This window comes from Tetrao urogallus (assembly GCF_951394365.1).
Source record: "Tetrao urogallus genome assembly, chromosome: 7".
Taxonomy (NCBI): Eukaryota; Metazoa; Chordata; class Aves; order Galliformes; family Phasianidae; genus Tetrao; species Tetrao urogallus.
Window position 1 is genome coordinate 2891300 of NC_136820.1, and position 17980 is coordinate 2909279.

General features: G+C 38.1%; 1 protein-coding gene across 1 annotated transcript in view; it reads right to left on the reverse strand.

Annotated features, from left to right (window-relative positions):
- The window catches only part of POU6F2 (POU class 6 homeobox 2), a gene marked incomplete at both ends in the record, with an annotated part of 303527 nt that overhangs the window by 23810 nt on the left and 261737 nt on the right, over positions 1–17980 (reverse strand). The gene's annotated exons all lie outside the window — the stretch shown is intronic.

The window sequence follows — 17980 nt, forward strand, 5'->3', positions numbered from 1 at the left end:
GAGCATCTGAAACTGGCTTCTGATGAAACTTGTGAATAAAATCAAACTTTTTATACAAAGACATAATGAAGCTGGAGTAATAGGAGTACTGTAACAGAAAAAGTAAAAGAAAATTCAGAAAACATCTCTATTTCCTCTACCATGCCTTGAAGTAGGTGACAACTTAATCCATCTCTTTAAGTGGAAACTGTTCATTTGGTTAGCTATGGCAACTCAGATATCAAAGGAGAAATGACGAAGTCATTATCAATTTACCAAACTTAGCCAGTCAAAAAAGGCTTGGATGGGAAGAGCAGAGAAGACAAAGAAAAGGGGGACACTCCCTGAGAGAAGGGACCTGGTAAAATGGGCAGCTCACCTACTGAGCTGTAGTGAAAGAAATGCACATATGAAAAGTGTTCAAAACACTAAAGTGATTCTTAAGTTCTCCTTAGTATGTTCCTGAAAGGCGGACAGATCAATAAAGATTATTACCCCCCTTTACCGAACATGGAAATGAAGCACAATGGAGCATATTCAGAGAGAGGTTGTGAATTAGAGATTTAGTCTTCTAAGCTGGAATTGCCTACGAGCTTCTCTCTGCAAACCACGGTACCCATGTATTTTTCCTATGGAATCTCTATCTGAACTGCAGGTGCTTTAGAGCCTGCATGAAAAGATGGCTGTTTGAAGTTTTCTAACATCTGACTTCCAGCATTAATAGAATCCAACTGCCAAATGGTGCAACATGTACATTTCTCCCAGTTCCTGGTGATGTGAAGTATTTATGGATCACAAATGTATTCTTTCAGTTTTAACTTATGTCACCAAACACAAAAAATAATCCTTCTTAATTTTATCAGCACAAGTTCAGCAATGGCCTGCCCTTTCTTTGCCATGTCACTAAAAGGATGCGACCTTGGAGTGTTATTACTCCAATATAACTTTAACTATCAAGGTCCCAATCCCAGCAAAGCAAAAAATGCTGCGCTGGTCTTATCAGTAATAGAAATGTTTGCATTCATGTTTAAAATGCATTTCTTGGATTGCAGTTGGACATTTAATAGGATGACAGTGCTGAAGTGGACAGTTTGTAAGGTCAGAAGCAGAAAGCTATCTATATGTATTCAACGTGTGTCAGATACCATTCTATACATGGTGGGCTGTACATGCCATGCACAGATGAGGAACAGTGAATCACTGAGCTACAGAGCTGAGAGAGGAGTTCTGGAAGGTCAAGTACACAAATGTCCTCAAGGATTTGGTGTTACAGTAGGAGCCAGGACTAAATCTCAATGGCAAACAGTTTTATCCCTAAGTGGAACTTACAGACATTTCAAGATTTTTTTCAATTTTATGTGAAAAGAGGGCAAAATCTTCTCTAATTAAAAACACAAGACAGACGCCTACCTCTAGATAACCCACAAGGCTACTTCTCATGGCATGCATTCTTGAGATGGCTAAACTCAGATTCAAATTTCCCATTTCAAGTTCCCCTTTCTCCAGGTTCCCTTTCCCAAGTATCTTAACTGTTCTCTGATTCACACTGTGCAGCTCTGGATTATTAAATAACTCCTCCACTGGGGAGGAGTCCTGACTCTGACTCTCTGCCTCAAGCCTTGTGTTAGTGTCCTGATTTTGGGACAGATTATGTTTCCTCTAATTTTGGTGAGAAAGTCCATCCTGGTGGTTCCTAATCTCTCCTGTTAAAGTATTTGGTTGGCACTTCAGGATGACAATTTGTGTCTTTAATTCACTGGAATTTTTTGAAGACAAAATAAGACAATGCCATGGACATTTCTGGTCCATGAAAGAACAGACTATTCAATTGTCAGTGACTTCCCTATGGGGTGACGATGCTTCTTCCTAGCTCCTGGTGCTGTTTCAGATTATATTCTAAGACAGCTCACAAATAGCATATGACATGGTTTTATTCCATAAAATAGTCTGGGAAAGTTCACCCTGTTTTGGAAGGAAGAGAACAGAGGTATGTAACTATAATCCCTAATGTGCCACCTGGCCTTAAAGCCAGGAAATCACGTGTGGCCTGATTCACGCCAGTAGAAGAGAGACATAGCTGAGGAGATTTCTTATTCTGCAACATCTGGACTCAAATTCTTGAAGAATTCCAACTGTCAAGCCCATTTTTGAGACTCTACATCCTAAAAATATCTCATGCTGCAAACAAAAAAACATATTAAAACACAGCAACAACAACAACAACAAAAAATATATAAAGCTGTTATGCGACAGGCATGACTTTCACTATTCCTTTTATACCCCATACAACTCAAATTAAGACCTACATGTTCACAGAAGAATTGCAAAACAGGTGCTGCATGCAAAACACAACATAGCTCTGAAGGTCCATGGGAAACTCATGGCATCCCCTTGTCAATGCTCCATAAGATGTAACAGAGCCAGGTACAGCACTTTGCAGAGCACTGTTGATTAAAACTGCACCTCTTGAAGGCACAGGTTCCAGAAATAGGTAAAAAATATGGTGCAAAAATAGCAAAAATGACATCAGAAATCCCAAATTCAGATCTCACCTTTTTTACAGAGACAGTGCTTTGGTCCATACCAATTAAAACACCAAGTGTCTAATTCTGACCCTGTTCAGGTGTCAGATATTGCCAGAAGCCTTGCTGGAGTCAATTTTTTGGTAAGAAGTCAAGTTTTCAAAAAGATTCTATCAATTTGCTTACAGATTAATATATACATCAGTTGTGTCTTGAGTTGCTTAGCAAGCAATTTTTGGAGATTCAGATTTTTGTGCTTTCCAATGTTAACTAAATTTTAAGAATCAATGTTTTTTTTTTTTTTTTTTAACTCCAAAGGAAATCCAGAGTGATTTTTAGAACCATCTGAATATTTTCTACTGATTACGCTGTTAATATCGTTTCATCATGCCAGGATTTCAAGATATCTGTGATCAGATCTCCAAACTTCTACAACTTGAATCAGCCACTGCCAAGACAACATCCACAATTAAGTATTATCCCTATGAAATAAAATTGTACGACTTGGCTTATACATGATTTTTGTTGATTTGCTCCCACATATCGTCTGTGGACTCAGCATCTTTGCCTACACAGTCCTGCAAATTGTAAATTCATTTGCAAAGAGAGAATAAGCACAGCAATATGATGAACATAAAATTACAAGGAATGAAGCTAACCATAGAGGGAAAAAATTACAAGCTGTTAGAGTAACAACAATATCTGTGAGTGTTACCCTCAAAGGCAGTGTAACGTTATAGCACTGCTGAACTGAAGCACTCATTACTACTTGTACTGTTAAACAGATCTTCATCCCACAACAATTTGCCTTAATCAGTAAAAGTTTCTACTAAAAAAAAAAATTAATAAAAATACTGAATACCTTAAAAATGATGGAGTACGAACAATAACATTAAAAAATCCATTTTAACCTTTCTTGTCTGACACATTTTCATATTTAACTGCCCTTGCTGACTTTCTGGCCACTAATGCCTCATGGTAGCCTCGCTTATGCTGCAGATATAAACCAGATTCTGTGTAAATGTATGAAAATCCAAATTGCTGATTTCTAAGCAGTGGGTCCTTCCTTATGGCTCCTAGTAAACCAATAGTATTTTGACAGGAGAAGCTACTGTGATGGTAGAAAGGGAAGCTAAAACTGTTTTTTTATTAAGTTCTTCCACTTCTCTCATCAGAAAAAGGGATGCTGCCTTGCATCCCTGTTTTCCTACCACAGAGGAATCTTACGAACAATATCCCAATAGATGATTCGACTGCCTTTGTGAAAAGGCAAAGAAAAATAAAAGACTGCCTGCAAGAGGTTGCTTCTACTGTCAACCAGGGCTGACATTAAGCAAATGCTGTAGTTTCTTCTTAAAAATGCCTTTAAATATTAAAAGAAAATGTTTTTTTTTTTTTTTGGATCATTAAAATGTACTTTTCTCTGATTTTATCAATGTTAAATCCCTTGAAATACTGAACTTTATTTACTCATTTTTGAACAAAAGAAGAACACCATAAAAATCAAATAGAAATTCTGGGAAAATTTTCCAGTAAAATTAGGCAAAGTAGCCCACTCACATAAACAGAAAATGTGGTACAAATGTGACATTTCAAGTCATCATTTCAAACTCTGAATAGAATTTCAAACAATGCACAAAACCACAACATTTGTAGTAAGCCTAACAAATGGTTCAAAAACAAATTCACTGTTTCAGTGAATGTTTGCTCATCTGAATATGCTTCACTCATTGTCATTTTCTAGTTCTCATTTCAGTGGCCTGTTGAACATAATCTGAAATAAAAGCTTACTTTGGCTTCTGTTGTACGATGCTGGTATAGGTTGAAACCCATTATTTTTTTTTCTGGTTTTACAAGGCTGAAAGCTAATTTAACCCCAGCAGTCCATAGGAACTGTTATACAACTTATAGCACACAAGCACAGTGTTCATGGCTTGGTTCATTTCAACAGTTTCGCAAATTAGTCTTCAGAAGATGCTTGCTTTCTCAAATATGTTCCTTCATTAGTACCAGCACCTTAAGGAGAAAATGACAGAGGGATGGGCAGAATAATGAGAATGCTCCATTCTTAATCATAAATATGCTACCTATATAAAAATATATGTACCTATATATAAGTGGTACGAGAAAATGCTGTTGGGAAAACAAGGTATCAGATCGTGATGCTAGAAAAAGAAAATTATGAAACTACTTCTGAGTCACTACTTCATGCAAGGAATCATATTTTTCAAGGTTAAGTATTGTTTGTTTATCATACAATATATTGGATGGTATATTGTTTGTAAGTATCATAATGGAACGTGGAGTCTGACATTCTGTCTGACTTTCTCAGTGCTTTATTTTTTAGAAAATAATGTTTTTATAGTAACATCGAACTATACAGGACTTTATTTGTCACCATTGTAGGAATTCTGTGGTGAAATTTTTCTCAAGTAAAGACTTCTGTTACCAGGGGCATGTATATAAGTCAGAAAAAAGAATGTAACTTCAAACAAACACCCTAAATATCACAACATTTTTTCATTCCAAGAATCTAAAGATATATAATTACCAAATTAAAAATGAAAATTACGTTGAGTGTCTGCCGAATTGCTCTGAACAATCCACTTTCTGGGTTTAACTTCCTTTTAAAACTGTTCAGTAGCATTTTGGCTTGCCAAGTACTGTTACGATAAAACACAGGAAGTGTCACAAATCACAGCTTCCTACTTTAGCAGTCGACTGCTTGCCTTCCAAGCCATGATCAGCTTTCTTGACGCTTGTGCAGATCCCTGTAGGGTGAACATATGCAAACACACTTTTTTGTGTTTGGCTTCAGTATCTTTTTTTCTTTTCCTCTGTAAATGCTTTTGTGAACAAAAAGTCATAGTATTCATTTTCTTGGGAAGTAAATATGAGGGGATTTAGCCACCAACATGATTTTCTAGACTTAATAAGAAAGGGTATTTTTGTAAAATCCATTCACCTCCACTTTCTTTTCATGCAGTTTCTTGCAAGCTAAGATTTTTATAGTATCTCACAGGAAGTAAGTGCCAACTTGTGTTTAAACTCACTGAAAAGTAGGTAGCCAGTTCTTTGGCTTCTCTGATGATTTAAGTGTCAATTTACGATCAAGCATCTCTATCTAAGCCAAGAAATCTCTGTTCTGCAATAAAATTTCTCAACCTCTGCAAGTTTTGTACTGCTATGGTGAAGGTAGTATACACACTGCATCTCCAAACCCTACCATTACTCATTGTCTTTAGACTACAAACCATTTAGAACAAGGATTGTCTCCTTTGGGCATTAATATGATATGAATATTTGCTACTACTTCTCCCTCATAGCACAGAGATGGATCTTGCTTGCAGTCATACCAAAATCTATCACACTGGACGTAGTGAAGAGGAAAATGTAAGCATCCCTACACTTTGCAACATGTGCTGTGCTGAGCTATTCAAAGCTAACTTGGGAAACAGACTGCACTTTCTCAGCAAGCCTAATTAGACCAAGCACATGAACCAATGAGATTAGGTTGTTTCCATGCTACAGTGACATTATCAGGTAGGAAGGAGCTTTGCTACTTGGTTGTATTGCACTCTACTGGCCTACTATAGAGATGCTATCTGGAGGTCAGAAGTAAGATTGAGGCAGGACTTAGTAATTGCTCTTTGATCCTGCCTTTTTTTAAAGTAAGAGCTGCTATTGAGAAGTAATCTTGCACAGAACAAGATAATGCTCCCTCCTGCCGTAACAGTTCTTACTAGAACAGCACTGTTTTAACTTTTCTGGTTGTCTTATTACCCCTTAAAAAAACAGGTGTTACACACTATTGTCAGTGCCTGTGGTTGGGTGAGTAGGACAATTTTTATGCTCTGCTTTTACTTCTTTCTCTAGTTACTCCTTTCAACTTGATTTGCACAGATATGAAGCTGGATTAAGGAGATGGCACATTCCTAAGTGCCTTCAGCAGGCAGTCACCACTTTTGGTCACTGTTTTGCCTTGTGATGCCATTCCTGAGAAAAGTTATTCCACCAGAAATATGTTAATGTTGAAAATATATATTGAATTTTGAACTCTTAGAGAGTTATCTTTCTTTCTATTTTGCATCAGTGAAAGTTCCTGAGGAATTAGAAATCTATCCTACACAAATGGCATTGAAGGCTTAATAATGTTTTATTCTAGCCTTTGCTTAAAATAACAGTGTTGCTTTTTTTTTTTTCTTGGACACATCTCCATAACAACATGGACTGTAATAATTAAACATCAGATCTAAAGGACCGAAGATCCGGTAGTCCATCAATATATTCTTGAACCACCTACTCTAATCTTCTCACTATAAAATTACATGCACTATATAAAATATTTGCCAGAGATCACCAGATATTTCAATCTGTAACTCTTAGAAATTAGTCATGCTGATTAATTCAGTAATTTCAGATTTCACCGAAGTTTATCACAAGATGACTAACAGATAGTACAGTCAGTAGCAAAGACACTGCATTCTTGTTCCATAATCATATTTCCCCAAATACTGTTATGAATCACAATCTTGTTGCCCAAATGCAATGACTCTAGATGGCATAGCAATTGTCTGCCAACCCATCATTTTAGTCTTTGATATTCAACACTGCACCTGCGCAACAAGGTGTTGTTTGAAATATAAAGTCATGCCCTACTGCAGCTCATTTGTATGGATTTTTATTCTATGTTCTGGATTTATGTTAAATATAAGAGACAGATGCTGGTCTTATTAATTCAGGGTTGTAACTTTTAATGTGATAGCCTACAAAAGCTCAAAGCAAAGCTGAGATGAACAATCTGGTCAGACAAATGCATTACAGACACTTTAAACTTTACAGTGCACACATTTCTTCAACAGATTTTCAGTGTCCTGAGAATGAACTGTTACACTAACCATCACCATGGAATGAACCATTTTGGATTATTTTCCCACACCAACTGTGAATCATCTCTATGAAAACCAATATTCCAGCCTACAAGGTGGAATTTAGTTGTAATGCAGCAATATTACGTGGAAGTTTGACACAAGGAAAAAGAAAAACAAAACTCTTTAAAAGAAGGTAGGAAAATTTAGATGGATTGTATACAATTTATTGAGTGAATCCCAATCCAGATCCATTTTCTGTCTATATATTTTCCACTTGTCTCACATTGCATTGCAAATTATTTGGGGCAAGCCACCTTTATTTATTTATTTATTTTTTTCAGAACCAGCTGCTGAAAGCACAGTATTCTGGTCATGATTATGGTGGTACTGCAGGCAATAAACAGTAAAAATACTGTTAGTCAAATAAAAAAATAAAGAAACTGTATCATATAACATGCTCATGCTTCATAGACCAGCCTAAACTGGGAGACACCCATGAGGATCACCAAATCCAATTCTGGAAGGCTTTGTGCCATGATCACTGCCCTGGGGAGCCTGTTACATGCCCACCAACCTCTAGTGAAGAGCCTAACACTCAACCTGACCCACTCCTGATGCAGTTCCATGCTGTTGCTTGGGTCCTGTCACTGTCACCAGTGAGAGATCAGCACTGCCCCTCTGCTCCCCTCATGAGGAGCTGTAAGCCACCATGAGTGGCCACCACCCTCAGCCTCCCCTGCTCTGGGTTCCAGTGGCTCCTCATATATCTTGTCCTCTAGATCCTTCTTCTTAGTTAAAGTAACTGGATGCTGAGATCCACTTCATGAAGACAAACAAGTGGGATAAACTTAATGCACTTTATGGTAAAATTTACTGGCATTCCTCAGGGAATTATTAAGGAGGTACTACTTTACCTTCATTAGCATTTAAATGCTAGCAAGGCAAAAGGAAAATACATAACTTTTACCCTTGTCAAGAATGTTTAAGAGCATGGCTACCTGTTGGGGGAAAATAATGAAACAATAATGCTAAAAAGAGACTTTTCTTTTGCCTATACTTCAAATATTTCCCTAGGGCAAATGTTCTGTACAGCTTATTCCTGCAACTGTGGCAGCTGTGGGTGCCAATGGGCCTCAATGAATTGCATCGAAACAGCAAATCTTTAACTGCAGAGGACACAGGACTGTAGCTGGAGTGTGAATTTTCTTTTTATCCAGATGTTCCTCCCTAGCTGCATCCAGAGTATTTTCACAGCTTTTCTTTGCCAGTCCACACTTGACCAGATTCAGCTTATCTTTCCAGGTAAGTAATGCCTTAATGAGGAAATGATACGAAGGAAAAGAGCAGGTTCCTTATAGAAGGATGTACTACACTGACTGCCTGAAGAAACGAGGGGACCTAACCACAGATATCTGAAAATTTAAAACTGCCATTGAGAATGGTCAAATGTTGCTTCCTTTAATTCAGGCTTTGCCTTGCTTTCTGTAGTCTCCCTGATACCAATTTACGGAGTAAGGTATTAGCTAATAAGACTAAAAACATTAGAACCTTCTAAAAGAAGAATGATATGAAAAATAGAAATAGCAACTGCAAAATTCAATTTACTTTTAAGTATTGTCAACACACATATTGTACTTACAAATGTCCTCGTAACATATTAAAAAAAAAAGCAAAAGACAAAACAAACAAACAAACAAAAAAAACCCAAAGAAGTCTCAATAATATGAAACCTCTGTAAAAAAGTACTTACTAAATCTTGGAGAAAAAATGGAGAAGCTTACTTGGTGTATGCAAATTACAGCAGAACAGGATGAGTGAAGTGCAAATGCCACAGTATCATTCGTATATTTTAATTGTGGGTAATAGCAAATTTTCAGTGTTCTAAGTCAAGGAATTGTGATCACTTCTAAGACAGAACTGAATATATTAACTGCTCTTGAGACCGTATCAAGACGGTTTCTTCCTGCACAGAGCAAGACATAGTAGAATATGCTTAAAAGGCTCTTTGATCCTATTGAATGCTTAAAGATACTGGAATAGTGCCAATAAGTCTTGAGGAAGAGGCTGGGCAGAACAGAAATTTTATTAATTGCCAAGATACCAAAATATCCCAAAATAGTGACATCTAATGTACTAAGGCCTACAAAAACATTAATTCTCTGTGGTTCTACTGACTGAGTCTTCTAGACCACCATGAGTTCTTTTTTTCCCCTTCTTCCTTCAGGGGAAATCATTAGCATGCAAGCATATTTGATCTTAACATACACAATAGCCATGCTTTTTTCAGTTCCCAATTAGTACTGGATAGAAAACTGTCTTGGATCATATCACTGTGTAGGCAGGAGTGGACTGAATAACTGGAATCCCACAGCCATTTATGAGAGCTGCTGAGTTCCACTCAAAGGCTCACTGGTCAGGCTGCACTTAGCGATCTGCTGGGGGTTCTGCTGCCTATTGGCAGGGTAATATATTTTAGGAAAATTTAATCTCATGGATGCTCATTCATTGAAAATAATGCAAGTTATCTTCAGATGCCATTTTAGTCTGGTGGAGTTATGCTTGTATAATATTATCATGCCTCTCTCTGATTTGGCTTTTACTAATAAAAATCAGAAGTGAATTTACTGACCTGAAAGTAACGGCTCCTGGGACTTGAACATTACACAGGTTGATGTTTGGATCTAGCTGCAACCTGTCCTTCTAAAATTATGAACAGTCTTTGGTTAACTTGTACCTTGCACAACTAAGGTCTGTTTTTGACTGGTTTTCCCAGGTCTTGTTTTCAGTTAATTGTAGAAAAAAATGTAGGGATTATTTCTCTTTTTCCCTGTTTGTATAGAACCCATTCTGCTCACTGGAGCAACCTCATACAAACCAATTGGATAACTCATTAGTTTTTCCGTAAATGAATTTGGAAATTGTGATTTCATTTTTGTTTTCACTTCAAAATGGAATTAAAGTTAAACTTAAAATGAAGTAAAAATCTGAAAAAACTGTTCAAATAGAACAAGTTGACACTTAAATCTGAGACACTTAAATCTGATCCAGACAATGCAGTTTAAATTTTTATGGAAAAGAATTTGTCAAAATGATACACTTCATATTTAGATTAAATGCCATTTTTCCATAAAAATTCGGCAATGACAAACCCCCCCACAAAACTCATCCAGTTCTGCACATGATGCTGCAGGAGTTTATAATAAAAGATTGATAAAAGAGGCAATAAAATATAATCCTACTTTCCTCTTTAGCATTGTTTTATATGCAACACTAGAATCCTTAGGGATGCTTCTGGATTATAATAGACTTCCTTCTCTATAGCCACCGCATCCACTGATGCAGTGGTCTCCTCTAGCATTACTTACGCTAGGGCAGCCTCAGCTATCGACTAGAAGCCTAAATACATTAGGTAGTGTAGAAAGCAAGGTAGTCCCTACTTTGAAAAGGATGAGGAAGTCTTCATGTTGTCAGGATGTGTACTATTCTGCATGCTTCAACAGTGCAGAAGATAGTTTTGCTTCCCTGGTGAATCTGAGTCTGGAAAATGCAAAACAAGAGGACACTCCCCTTTTTACCTCCTCCCCCAAAGCTCCATGCATTTGTGAAAACCTAAAGCTTCCATTTACTCTGCAGCTTTTAACGGGAAGTCTGCTTTTTAATCTCTTGGGACATGGGCAACCTGGCCTCTAGTTTGAGAGTTGCTGCTTAGTGGAAGAAAATAAAAAAGGCAGTGCACTGTCTACCGTGACCCTTCCTCTAACCTAGCGCTCTGAAAGTAGTTGCACGCATTTCTTATCCACCACCCACTCCTGAACAATGCTGAGAAAACTCAGTGATGTCTGACAAAGATAGTTAAGAGTCTGTGCATCTACCCGTCTCTCCTTTCTCGGTTCCTCCCAGAAGAGAAAAGTAACCCATGTCTTAGATTAAAATGAAAGTTCATTCAAGCTCAATGTGCATAAAATGTGTCACCCACATTGCGTCGTTCAGAAATGAAAATGTAAAGGTGTGTAAACAACAAATAACCTCAAAAAAGGAATAACCCCCCCCCCCCCCCCCCTCAAAAAAAAAAAAGGTTATCAAATATGCATTTGTTTATCACAGTCAAGTTTTATGATTGAAACCTGATTCATATATATTTTATGAAGAGAATATCCATTGTGGTGGCAAAATTAAATGTATTTTGAAACTTGTATGTGACATTTATCTATCTGCTCTATCAGAAAAAAGTTGTCATATTCATTCAGACATATATTACTTTTTCAATTTCCTGTCAGTAATGTTTTTTTAATGTTCTTTAGGGTGAGACCACACAATTTCTCCTTTCCCACAACAAAGAACATAACTCATTATAATTATGTTAATGAGTTTGTACCTAGAAAAGTTGTATCAGTTTTTTAGAGGTGAACAAATTTGCACCTTTACCCATTGATAATCATGATTTTTTTTTTTTTTTACTTTTATTTTTAAGACATAAGAGTCAGGTAGAAAATTGTTGACTCCTTTCCCCCTCTTCTTTTACAGATGTTCGTCATCTAAAATACAGACTTATGGTGCATTCTTATGATGATTCAGGTTCTATTGGAAACCACATAAGATAAAAAAAGATAGCACAAGTATTGAAACTCTTTATCACTTATCTTTCTTTCCAAAGGGGGTGATTTTTATAGGAAATTTGGAGAAGAAAAAAAAAAGCTGTTTAAGAATAAGTTGTGCTGTGCCATAGTCAAAGCCAAAGGGACCTAGTTAGAGAAGAAACAGGAGCCAATTAGAGTGAGTTAATTGACAAGAAGCAACAGGTCCCTTACAGAAGATAGGCTGGAGAAGTGCAAAGTGGAAACAGCAACTTCTGTCTCTCAGTTGCTATTAAAGTAATACGGTAATAAGAACGTTATGTTGCACTCCATACATTCATTGTAATGTCTGCAGATGGTTTTCAAATGCAATTGAGTCTAGCCTTGAGTAAAAAGGCTGTATGATTGTCTGTTTCTGCTTAGTAGATTACTAAAGACACCACTGCTTTAGAATTATGTGGCAAGGTTTTTCTAGCAGGAGGTCTGAAGCGTTGGGTCCCTGTGAACAGAGCCCAGCAGCTGCCTCATGTCAGATCAGAGCCAGCCCCAGCTGCTCCAAAAGGGACCTGCTGTTGCCAGAGCTGAGCCATGAGTGATGCTGGCTGTGACTCTGGGAGGGCAGACTTAAGGAAGGGAAGCACTACTGTGCAACAGCAGTTGGGAGAGAGGAATGAGAAATGTGAGAGAAACAGCTCTGCAGCCACCAACCAAAGTCAGTGCAAAAGGAGGGCAGAAGCTGCTCCAGATGTGGAGCTGAAGTTCCTCTGCAGCCCAGGAGGGGCCTGTGGTGGAACAGCTGTCCCCCTGCAGCCCTTGGACACAATACAGAGCCTATCTCCACACGTATTCTTGGAGAAGCCCACAGGGCAACATGGATGTGGCCTGGAGGAGGCTGCAGTGGGGCAGCAGGGCTGGGGAAGCTGCTGCCTGCAGAGACCCATGCTGAAGCAGTCTCCTCTGGAAGGATGGACCCCATGGTAAGGAGCCATGTTGGAGCATTGCTGGGAGAGCTGCAGCCTGTGGGAAGCCCATCAAGAGTCATTTTGGAAAGGACAGCATCCTGTGGAACAGACACCACTCTGGAGCAGGGGCAGAGTAACCATGAAGGAGTGGCAGAGATGAAGTGTTCTGGATTGACCACAGCCCCCGTTCCTCATTCCCTTGTGTCAGACAGGAGGTAAAGAAGGTGGAAGAGAGGGGTGGGGAGATGTGTTTTTAGCTTACTTTTAGTTTCTCACTGCTCTAGTCTGTTAGCAATAGGCAATAAATTGCATTAAACTCCCTACACTGAATGTTTTGCCTGTGATATTCATCGGTGAGCAATCTCCCTGTTCCTTAGCTCATGAGCTCTTTCCACAGTGTTTTCTCCCTCTGTTCTGTAGAGGAGAGGGAGTAATGTGGTTGAGCTGAGCCTTCAGTGTGAAATCACCACAACCATCCACAATACAGACTAAAGTAAAATAATAATAATAACAATAACAATAATAATAATAATAATAATAAAGAGAAAAAAAAGAGGATAATTTCATGAACAACATTCCATTTTTGTTTCTGAACAAAAACAGAATATTTGGAATGAAATATGAGCTCCTCCTTTGAACATACATAATATTTGGGAGTAAATACAAATCTTAGCAATATTTAGTGAAGCTGGAAATAATTATGATGGTCGAGCTTCAGAACATGTTTGTTCAGCTTAACTTAAATGTGTAGCTTAAACTATTTGAACGCAGGTGCTAAGGTGATTTTTAGGATAGAAGTTCTTATGTTGGTTGATGCTGTGCTGGAAATTCTTTTAAACTAGCCTTAGGATTTAGTACATCCTAACAAAAATAATAGGTAAGTGCCCAGTGAAATGTACTAAGTAATTTATCAAAGGGAGAGATTTCATCTTGACTACTGCAGGCTCAAAGTCTTCTTTTAAACCAGAAGAATCTCATAGATGAAAAGTTCATTTATTCCCAACTGGTTTCTAAATGACAACTTGCCACAGATTAGACACTTAATCCTACTTGCAAGAAAAGCTACTGAATAGAAAGTCCCTCCTTTCACATTTCTATCCATTATTTAGTTCAAGTTGAGTACACATTAAATAAGTAAAGCAGATATCATTACCTTGCATCTCTAGGATGCTAATTCTCTATTTACACAGGAAATATAAACAAGTGAACAAGCAAAACAGGACCACGGTTTTCACAAAAATCTAAAAAATACTCCAAACAGAGTAAGTGACCATCATCAGGTGCTACTGGGATCTGAGTTAAAACTTCAGTGACTACCATATGGAGCTTAAGACTTTCCCAGACTGCAGGAGAGTCCTTTGTCCTCTTCAAAGACCCGCTTGGAGGAATCCCATGGGTTAGAGCATTGGAAGGTAAGGGGACCTAAGAGAGTTGGTTGATGTTCAGGCACCACTTCCTCCAAGCTGAAGTTTGGCACATCCCTAAGAGTAAGAAATCACATAAAAGTTGCAGGAAACTCACTCACATGGGTAAGTAAGAAGCTCATGGAAAAACTCTAAGGAGGATTAGGAAAAGGTTGAGGTTCTCAATGCCTTTTCTACGTTTGTCGTTAGTAGTCAGACCAGTTATTCTTGGGCTACTCTACCCCATGACCTGGAAGTCTGAACTGGGAAACTAAAAGTTAGTCAGCCTCACCTCCATCCCTGGTAAGGTAAGATTTTTCTGGATGTCATTTCCAACTAAGTGGAAGACATAAAATCATTAGGATTAGTCGACGAGGATTCACCAAGGAAAAATTATGCTTGACCAATCTGGTAGCCTTCCACAAGGTCACAACTGGCTGGTTAGATGAGGGAAGAGCAGTGGATGTTGCATACCTTAACTCCACTAAAGCTTTTTACTCAGTCTCCCATAGCATCCACCTAGATAAGCTTAGAAATTAAGGAACAGACAAGCAAACGGTTTGATGGATTGAGAACCATCTGACTGGTAGAGCTCAGAGGGTTGTGATCAGTGGCACAGAATCTAGTTGGAAACCTGTAGCTAGAGGTGTTTCCCTGAAGTTGGTACTGGATCAGATCTTGTTCAACATCTTCTTTAATAATCTGGATGAAGGGATAGAATCCTCCCTCACTAAGTTTGCTGATGATACAAAGTGAGAATGAGTGGCTAGCATATTTGCAATATGTAGACAGGCTGGAAAGCTTGGCAGAGAGTTACCTGTTGAGCTTCAACAAGAGCAGGTGTAGGGTCCTGCAGATGGGGAGGAATATGCAACCACATGCATCAAAGCAGGTTAAGCCACAAAATACCTTGTATTTGTGCTTGGGATTGCTCTGACCCATGTGCAGGACCTTGCACTTGGCCTTGTTGAACTTCATGAGGCTGGCATGGGCCCACCTCTCAAACTTGTCCAGGTCCCTCTGGATGGCATCCCTTCCCTCTACTCAGCTTGGTGTCTGCAAATTTTCCAAGAATGTACTCAATTCCAGTGTCCATATTGCCCACAAAGATGTTAAATACCACCAGTCCCAACAAAGATCCCTGAGGAACATCGCCTGTCACCGGTCCCACTTGGACACTGAGCTATTGACTGCAACTCAGTGTGACCATCCAGCCAGTTCCTTATCCATATCAGGTGTTCCATCTGACCTGAGTGTTCCATCCATCAGATCCATTTTTCTCCAATTTGTTGATCGGGATATTGTGCAGGACAACGTTTTGGTCATTGTAGCAAAAAATTCTCTAATGTTTCAAAGGAGAACGTGTCATTATTTTCTAATGACATTCAAATGTTCTCATTCAAAGGGGGGAACATTGTGATTTATCTACCTTCCGTGCCCAGAGATTCCTAAACTTTCTGCCTTAGCTAAAGGGGTATCTTTCAAAAAAATTTTTCTTAACCTTTTAAATACCTCACTCTGTCTTCCTGTGCAGAGCTTGCCAATACTAGGCCATGTGGTACTACCTAGCAGTGAAGGGGTAGTGTGTTAAGGCACAAAATACCCTAACTTCGATTTTGCAATCATTCAGCTCTTGGTGAGAATTAAACAGTTAGAAAAATACAAGCCTAGTTTCATCTCTCAATTAATAGACTGTATGCAATCAATACAGAGTGTACAGTCATGATTATATATTTTCAACATTACTCTAGAGACAGATTTGAAGCAAAAGTGAGCAGTACCTCATGCTAAGGTGAGAAGGCTTGGTTTCTTTTCACTTGCAAAGGTCAAAAAGAATCCAGAGGTTTGGGAGAACTCAAGCATGGCTAAATGAGGTAATTAAAAAAACTGTAATTGGTAGTCATTTGGGGTACCTGTATCCTTCCCTGAAGACATGAAGTTCAAGTTCCAGAGATTCCAGAACCCTTTTCAAATTGCCTCTGAGATTTAGAGGTCCTTCCAAAACCTGTCTTTCATTTGCTTGTAGTGATGGTTTGGGGCTTCACAAAAGCAGATGATGCTGATGATGTTCATGTATGCTAAGCTGTGTATTAGTATATGGACACACATGCATGCATACATGTAAGTGGGAAACAATTTAGCTGAAGAAAAGTAAGGCATCTACTCTATATGAAATTCTTTAGAATTTAGTTAGAATAAAGGAAGCCACTTAGAGACTTAGAGGGAAGAGCATTATTCTGAATTGGCTGCAGAAGGCCTGACAGAACGTTGTATAACACCTACAACACCTCTGAGGACTTACATTTAAGTAACTGAATCCCAGATAAAGTGCGAGGCAAAAAGCTGTTGACTAGAAGCAGAAGTAGTAGAGATACAGGAAGTAGAACAGGAATGAGGAAACTGGATATGCCAGGATCTCTGAGGTCTTTCATTGACATTGTCGCCAGATATTTGTTCAACAATGTTCTTTCTTCCACATGGCTTTATGCTTCCACTTAGGGAAAGAACTAAAAGAACCAAACCAGGAGAGGTGACAACAAGCTACAGATAATAAAAAGAACTGAGAAAAAAAGGAGACTGAAAGTTTAGCATGCCAAATGATGCTGATTCTACCTTAGAGCTAGGGCGCTACATGAGTCTCATATAATCTTTACTTTGAGGCCCTCTGCCTGTCTATGCTATCAAGAAAGTTGTGTCTCAACTTAATGTGCAGGCTGCAACTAAGGGAGTGGAGATGATGACTAAAAAGTTAAATTAAACTTTTTTCAGTGGGGTTGCAGTGACCTATTTATACATTTTCTTTCTTGCTAGCTAGGTTTTTTTTGTTTTTTTTTTTAACATTACAAGATGTACCTGGACTCTCTCATCTCTCTCTAAACTGTCTCCCTGATGTCCTGATCACTCTGATCTATTTCTCTTTCTCTTATCTGCTGGGTGGATGCTAATGTGACATATCCAACCTCTAAAACATACAATTTATTTTGAAAGCTTGCTATGTCAGAGTATTTGATGCGTCAAACATTAAAATGAATGTATATTTAGATACTGGGTACATCATGTTTTGATATTAAATTATCTCCTGAAAAGTAGATTAATTTTTAAACTGGAAGGATATATGTATTGCTTTCTTGAATCTCTAGCACAAAGATAGACATGAGAGTAGACTAGGAAAGATTCCCTCTGAAGCCAAGAATTGCTTGAGGGGTATGAGTGTTTTTTTTATATTAATAAGTTCTCTTTCTGTGCTTAAGGAAAAAGATTCTGTCATTTTTTCCATTATGATGTGACAATAATACATTTGTCTTCTTTGAGAGATACTTATCCTAGAGATAATATTTAATTAATGTGTGAAGAAGGAAGTTTAAGTGAAAAAGATACTTTAAAAATCATATACATTCAATAACATCAGCATAGGTATTTCAAAGTCCTTTCTTCTTTTTGATATCTGGGCCATTTACATAAATACATGCTGAAGCCTAACACTGTCAGTCTCTGAAAAAATTATGACAAACTCATATACACATTTAGAAAGACAGACTGAATGTCCATTCATGGTTAGGACTATGATGTTTTTTCTGTTTGAAATTTCCCCGCCGCTATTCACAGATGCAACACATATGAAAAAACATCACACAGTTCTCTGCAATATTCCAGAGTCAAACCAGAAGT